The sequence below is a fragment of the Gymnoscopelus braueri genome, assembly GCF_963280865.1.
Source record: "Gymnoscopelus braueri genome assembly, chromosome: 14".
Lineage (NCBI taxonomy): Eukaryota > Metazoa > Chordata > Actinopteri > Myctophiformes > Myctophidae > Gymnoscopelus > Gymnoscopelus braueri.
Window position 1 is genome coordinate 30,711,758 of NC_137619.1, and position 7,740 is coordinate 30,719,497.

Here is a 7,740-nt window from a genome sequence, read left to right on the forward strand (position 1 = left end):
TGTGGGCGCTGGGGGCGTGTTCTCTCCTCCGCGTCATCAGTGCCCATACCCTAGGTGGGGTTGGCGAAAGGGCCTTTCTGTGTGGAGTTTGCATGTTCTCCCCGTGTCTCCTAGGGTAGGTACCCTCACAAAAACATGCAGTAGTCCTGGTCACTATACTGCCTCCCCCTGGCCAGCCGGGGCACCTGATGGAGGGGAAAGGAACTGGTTGGAATAACGTGTTCCTTCCACGCGCTACGTCCAACCAGGGAAACTCTTCCCTGTCAGGTGATAAGAAGGTCAGTTGGCTCTCATGCATTGAAGGAGGCACGAGCTCGGCCCTGGCCTCCCTAGGTTGGCAGAGGGAGTGTAGTGCCCAGGATTACATAGAGATCGGCACTGGGTGTAAAAAATGGGGTTACAAAATCGTGGGATAAAAATTATAAAATAAAAAAAAATATATATATATATATATATATATATATGTAAACTAGAAAAGGTGCTCCTCAGAGCACTGCCAGACCCCTAGTGGTTGAAATCTGAAGATCAGAGCACTACGTCACGCGAAGCTTGGCCAATCAAAAAGAGGGACAGGTAGGAAAAGAGGGACGTCATACATATTCTGAAGTAAACACAGAGACTGACACTCCTTAATTGGATCTTAAGATCAAAATAAGAACATTATAATGTTATGTAAAAAAACAAAAAAAATGCCATGGACAAGGCCAAGTCTTGCCACAGACACATATTGATGATCCCTGGCTGACTGTTTGTGTACATTGTTGTGTACATTATTTTAATATGAAAAATTAGATATGAGATTTCAGACGCTCGGCTAAACCGAATCCTTAAGTAGTGTGGTATGATGGAAACAATCCTTAAAGAGTCACATATATGAAAACTGTGAGGTAAAAATCATTACGGCTGCTACTATCGATTATTTTCTTTGCAATTATTCTATCGACTACTTTTTTGATTAATAATCGAGAAGTGTATTGTCATTTTATTTCTTTATATCAACAAATTGACGGTCTACGTGGGTTCTCCAAATAAAGTAGAGTAGGGTTGTATAAAAAAACAGTCACATCCGAGACGAGATGGTGGTTGGATTCAAAAGCAGGGTCCTCATGCTTTCTAGGAGCATACAGTACATACTGTCTGTTTGTGCACTTAGTGGGGGAACCACCAGACACCCCGGAGGGATGTAATATGTGTTTGCCGGCTCTATAAGGCTGTCAACTGGCACATTGTTAGCAGTATATTGCTGACACACCCACATCAGCAACGGCACATCCACAACCTGATGTCTGTGTCACGACAGCAGTTGAGGCTCATAATACTTAGGAATCTTGGTGCTGACTGGAGATTTTATTAGTGCTTGCACGAAATTCAGAGAAAGCATTGTGCTGAGTAGTTGGCAGCCGATTGGGCCGGTTCAAACTAGGGACTTCAGTGCCTAAAAGTCCCTACAAGGCTGTGCTACTTCCTACACCCAACAGTTGGTCAGTTTGAATCAACCAACATGAAACACGTACTTGTGGGGGTAAAAATGGAAAGAAAGGAACATTTTAAATCATCATTAGTGGCAGAATTGGGTGGCACTTGAGGAAAGGTCATGGAGTCACTCGAATGGTTAGCGTTCATCCATGATCGCGCTCTGCACATTTCATGGCAATTCAGTTTGAGATATGTGTGCAAGTGGAAATTGTGGCACTATAGGTCACCAAAATCATTAGGGTTCATCCTCCAGGATGAAATCAGCAAATCTCGTTACACCAAGGCAAGGAAAGTTTCTTTGTATATTCAAAGTGCTTCATATTAAAAATGTTAAAAGATTAAGAGTGCAGTCACAGTGTAGTCTGCACAGGACTCCCTGCTAAGTATATTATTTAGGCAGATGTTAGGTTTGATTTTTACCTGCTATCCTACTTGTTTTGTAGCACTTAATTGTTTTCTCTGCACTCTATTTACTGGACTGCCTACCCTGTTGTTGGATGACTAGGTTTCGTTCCATTACTCTGATCTTGCACTTTTTAAGTCACTCTGGATACGAGCATTCGCTAAATATATAAATTGTAACAAACAAAGACCTCCGTTTTAATACTGAATAATAATAACTGAATTTGTATACACTCAAATTATGGCATTTAATTAGATGCCATAATTAAATGACAATCACCCTTACATACAGAAAAGCATCTGCCTCTCCCTAGTTCTGATATAGATGACAGAATAAAATAGATATAGATATAGTTGATGTTATTGACTGCATTCTGTTCTGAAGATATATGTTTGCTGTCACTTATCACATCTTGTTTCGGTCCGTGCTATCACTTTTTGAGGCAATTCTGCCTAGGGTGTTCAGTCCATTACCTTCTCATTCTGACCATAATTTTCTTTCTTCAAGGCCACAGTTTTCTTGTACTATCACAGACACACCCACAAAAACATGCATGTCCCTCAGTGAGCAAGGGAGACTGCATTACCATTTAGATTGGACACCCTTCTGCCAGAAAGCCAATTACTCAATGAAGGGCTTACTGGGGGAAAGATGGAGAGGGGGGACTGGAAAGTAGCGAAAGAACAGATAATATCTCACCTCGCAGATTAGATCTCATTGGCTCACTCGTCTAATTTGGATCCCGGTATCACACGTCTCAGTTTGATGCCTGAAGATGTTTAAGTGGTGACAAGAAGATATGTTTTGTCTACATGATACTTCACACGCTGAGCACCTACTGTAAGACAGATTGAAAGCTAATGGAGGCAGGTGTTGCCTTTGATAAGAAACTTTCATTTTTGGGATAATGGCCTAGTTTCAACAGTTGAAGATCATGGAGCTTGTATTTATTGTTGGGCAATTCGTCTTTACTTGTTGGCGAGTTAACGAGAAACAAAAAATAAATGAATCACTATAATTACATGATAATAATCATCATTGTATTAAACTTGCAACCAATTTGACCCAAGCCTTGTTTTGCCTTGGAAAATCTATGAGAACTACATACGTCGCTGTCAGGGAAACTTCCTGAATCCTGTAGCTTTGGCAAATGAATGAACAATCACAAAGGAAATCCTCCTGAAGGATGAGCTGCTCAGTACAAATTAAACTTTTCAACACACTTCATCATTATGGCAAGGTTCACGATCTCTACAAGTCATTCGCTCTCTCTCTCAGCCCTTCCCTTCCCGCCTCTCTCCGCTGTGTTGTCAAAATGTTGCAGAGTTTTAAGACCTGAGGCCGATTCTACAAAATGCCTTTTAAATCAGTAGTTCTCACACTTTAAAGATTTTTCTAAATTGTTCAAAAATAAAAGATGTACAAGCTTGCAGCGCGGCATGAAGTGACGCTCTGTGAGCATCAAATCTAAAGTGGGTTAACCACATGAACAGAGAGAGTGAGAGAAATTGCAAAGAAGTCATGCATCTCCTTTGCCATGAGTCTACTTTAAAACGACTTGCCTTCCACAGATTCTTGCACAACTCGCACCACCTTGAGCTTAAATGAAGCTTTGGGATGGAAGAGTCTTTCGAGGCAGTATATTTTTATTACATTGATGTAACAAGTGCTCCCATGCACCAAACCTCTAAACCAGTGATCCCTATTGATCCTTATTTGATCAATTGCCTCATCAACTACAATGTGTGGTTAAAGTCTGTTTTGATGAAAGATCCCCTTTACTGATCTGCTTTACTGGAGATAAATTCATCATTACGACAGGAACAAAATATACAGTATTATGGCTATGGGCTGCTGCCCTATAAAGCTTAAGTGCAGCAACAGGCAATCAATCAAACTCATCAAAAAGGCTTTTAACTGTTTTAGCTGGCCAACCAAATGCGTTATCGGTATATTTAGTGATATTGAGGTAATTGTTTATCCCCCAAAATCATGAAGGTTGATTTGACCTTTTTGAAACAAATAAGTATAATAAAATGTCCAAAAATGTTGTTAGGGGTCGGGTCGGGCTACTGCACTTTGGCTTTGTATAGGGCATTAGATGGGCAACAATATCAGGAACAGGATTTAAAATCTCAAAAGAAAAAAGGGGGGGGGGGGGGCACGGTGGCACAGTCGGTAGCGCTGTCGCCTCACAGCCGCCTCACTTGGACACTGGGGGGCGTGTCCTCTCCTCTGTGTCATCAGTGCCCATACCCTAGGTGGGGTTGGCGAAAGGGCCAGTCTGTGTGGAGTTTGCATGTTCTCCCCCCGTGTCCCCTAGGGTATGTATCCTCACAAAAAAATGCAGTAATCCTGGTCTCTATACTGCCTCCCCCTGATCAGCCTGATGGAGGGGAAAGGAACTGGTTGGAATAAAGTGTTCCTGTTCTACACGCTATGTCCTAGCAGGGAACCCCCCCCCCCCCTGTCAGGTGATAAGTAGCGGCTTGCTAGCACCTCAGGCATTGAAGGAGGCATAAGCTCAGTTCTGGGCTCTCCCTAGGCTGGCAGAAGGAGAGTAGTGCCCAGGATTACATAGGCAATTGGCACTGGGTGAAAAAATGGGTTTGTGGGATAAAAAAGAAAAGAAAATCTCTAAATCTCTAAAATAGAAAAGACAAATCTCACAAGTTCAGATCTCACAACTAAGGATAGATAACCATACAACATTGTAATGAACTGTGGGTTGAATCAGCATCGACAGCTTCTTGTGATAGGAATCTCTTTTACATGAGATGTGTCTCAAAACAAGTTAGCTCAGTAACGGAATAGGTTACCTCCGTCCCTCATGGTTTCCCCCAAAACACACACACACAAAATAAATGGTTAAGTGAACCCAATAATGACATTAATAACAATAAACACATAAATCCCCAAACACATTCCCATAGGCAAACAATAACACTATAATAGAACAATATGGCATGCTGGGAAGTCACTCCTCAGCCGACTAACATCCCGAGATATTACAGAGCCCCCACCGGTTTGACTGACCCAGTACCCCTCTGGACCCCATCACAAAGTCCCAGAGGTGCCGAAGTGGATAGCCTCCTTCGCTTTCCAGGGCTTGGAGGTTCTGATGTCCCTAGGGGAGGGACGTGTGGTGTGGAGAGGCGCTCTGTCTCCACTTGGGCCTCTTCTGTGCTGGCGAGGGGCCAGTACAGTAAGTTGCCAGCCGGTCCTATGTATGACCACCCAGTGGTTCTCAGTTATATTTTCTTTACTAGTGTACCGCCGCTGCATTATTTCTTTCATTTGAGTGCCCCCCTTATCAGCACAAAATATTATTCCATGAATTTTGGAAGTTCCATGAACTTTTTTATTTTTTCCCCATTACAGATGTATATATTGTATTCTTTTTGGCTTTAATAGTCACATAAAAAAAGTAATATTAGCGGGTGGCTAACGCATATTGTCAGTTGGCTGTATTGAAAATATGTGGCATACAAAATATTCATCAGATGTGTATTTTAGTTTCCATATGTAATAGAGTGTATGGACATGGGATACATTTCCCAGTTCATACCCAATATCAGATTTTTCTTTTTTTTTTATAAAATAAAAAATCTGAAACGGTATACAATTTTACCAATGGTCCACATTGTACATCGTCCAGTACATTTGGCGGGAGGCTTTGGTCATACCCCCTGTATTGTTTGTTGCATTGTTGTCTGTCCAGTTTGTTTGAGTGTTGAATGTTTAATGGACCACAATGGAAACAAGCCTTCGGCTTTTTTGTGTTCATCCATTTGGCGTTTTTAACCCGTTGTACTGCTGTACCTTTAAAAAAATATATATAAATACACAATATTATCTTCTCCGAGAAGGGGTCAAACACCCACACCAGTCCTCCAGAAATTCTCACACGTAACGTAAGCCTGTTTCTGGCAGACTCCAATATCTGCAAGTGCTTCCTAGATCAATTTGTGCATGTCTCTTAGCCTCTCTCGTTGCTGCGTGGAGTAGTCCAGTCTTTCCCTTTTGCTCCGGCTAAGGTGCTGGCCCAAACACAAGGTCCACCGGAGTCTGACTATGACCACGTTGTCAGTAAAGGGGAATGGTTACAGAATGTGCTGTGCAGTGGTCGCACTTTTTTTGCCGGCAGTTTGGCCAATAGAACTGGGCTGGAAATCGGCAAAGGCTCTTGGCTACCCCAAAGTGGCCCACCCCACCACCTGTATGGACCATCTGTAGCACTGTAGTATGGAGGCAGCGACACACTAGCAGCTGTATATCACCCCCCTCTTCGGGTCTCTGCCACCTGTGATAAAACAAACCGTTGATGACAGCTGGGCTGGCCTTCACTGAGAGAATAGTACACTTTGCTGTTTTTGGGTGATGGTGGATTTCCGGTTGGCAGTCACATGGAGTAAACTAAATGTGCAGGCGCTCCAGCTTATCTTTTACTATTTATTTTGTATACCCGATACGAAAGGATTTCTGATATCTATGATGACGGGTAGAAGACATGCTCCTCTTGACAAAATTAAACTGCTTCAATCTGAGGAGGATCTAAACCTTTCACAGACATATGGGACACCATCTTTAATCTGATCAATTCAACATCCCTTTGCACCAGCCATTGCCAGATACAGTTTAACCACGTATGCCCACTTAATCATACGACGAATAGAAGTCGCATCGTGACTGCAATGGCAGTGCAGATATATGTAGGGAAAAGGGGGGAAAAACTCTTAAGTTGTGGCACTAGGTTTAAACTTTTTAAGTAACAACTTTAAATGAACTTTAGTTTAACCTGATATAGCGCAGGTCTAAATTAAGTACAAATGAATGAGAACATTTGAGTCTACCCTTAATTAGGTATCAGCACCTGTAGTGTGCATAAAGCCCAGAGTAGCACATAAAACATTGTTTTTCTTTTGTGGGGATCTCGATAGGGAACAAAAGAAAGGCATCAAAACAATGGCAACACCAAAAAGAACACACTCTAAAGACTTTAGGGAAAGAAACTACTTCAAACAAAATCTGCTACTGAGCAAGAGAATGAGAAATGTTGCACAGTAATTTTCAGTGAATTTGATAAAAAATGAAAAGGTAACCAAGAAACCAACCAACTAAGAAAAATTCAAACAACTTAATTCAGAAGGTTATTGTCAATATGCAGTATGTTCATGCATACCCAGCCTTCATTTCCCCTGGGTTAGAGGTTGATAAAAGGACAGACAGTGTGATAAGGTGTCACCCCCCAGCATTGGACTGTTCACTCTGCTACCATCTGGTTAGCGGTACCGGCCCGATATATCAACCTCAGGGTCAGCTTCTATCCTCTCTATCATCGCACATAGCGACATACTACTGTACCGTATGTGTGCATCCACAGTATCATTATTCAGTATCATACTGCACTGTTCATTTAATCTCCACTACTGCAGTCACTGTTGTGACTTGTGCTACTTATTAAGGGTGATTTATACTTATTTGCTCGCCGGTGTCACGCACCAAAAATAGCCAATCTACAAGCTGTAGATTGGCTATTTTACTAGTTGTAACTTTGCCTTTTTTGAGGTTTTCAAATATTTTTTGAATAATTAGGCTGAAAAGTAATCTGAGCTTGGCCGAAGGGCCAAGCTCAGCCGATCACAGTGAGGTCACAGCCGATTAATCCCGCCCACTCTCCTCCTCGCCCCTCCCCTATCCTTTCCTTTTGGGGGGGGGGGGGGGGGGGGGGCGGGGCGGAGCAGAGGCGATGATTGACAGGCAAAATCCCTCACCAGCGACACCCGCAGGCAAAGATTACTTTTTTCATTGCAGTTGAAAAGGCTTTAGAAATGTGAGAGAAAAACACCTGCCATGGATCA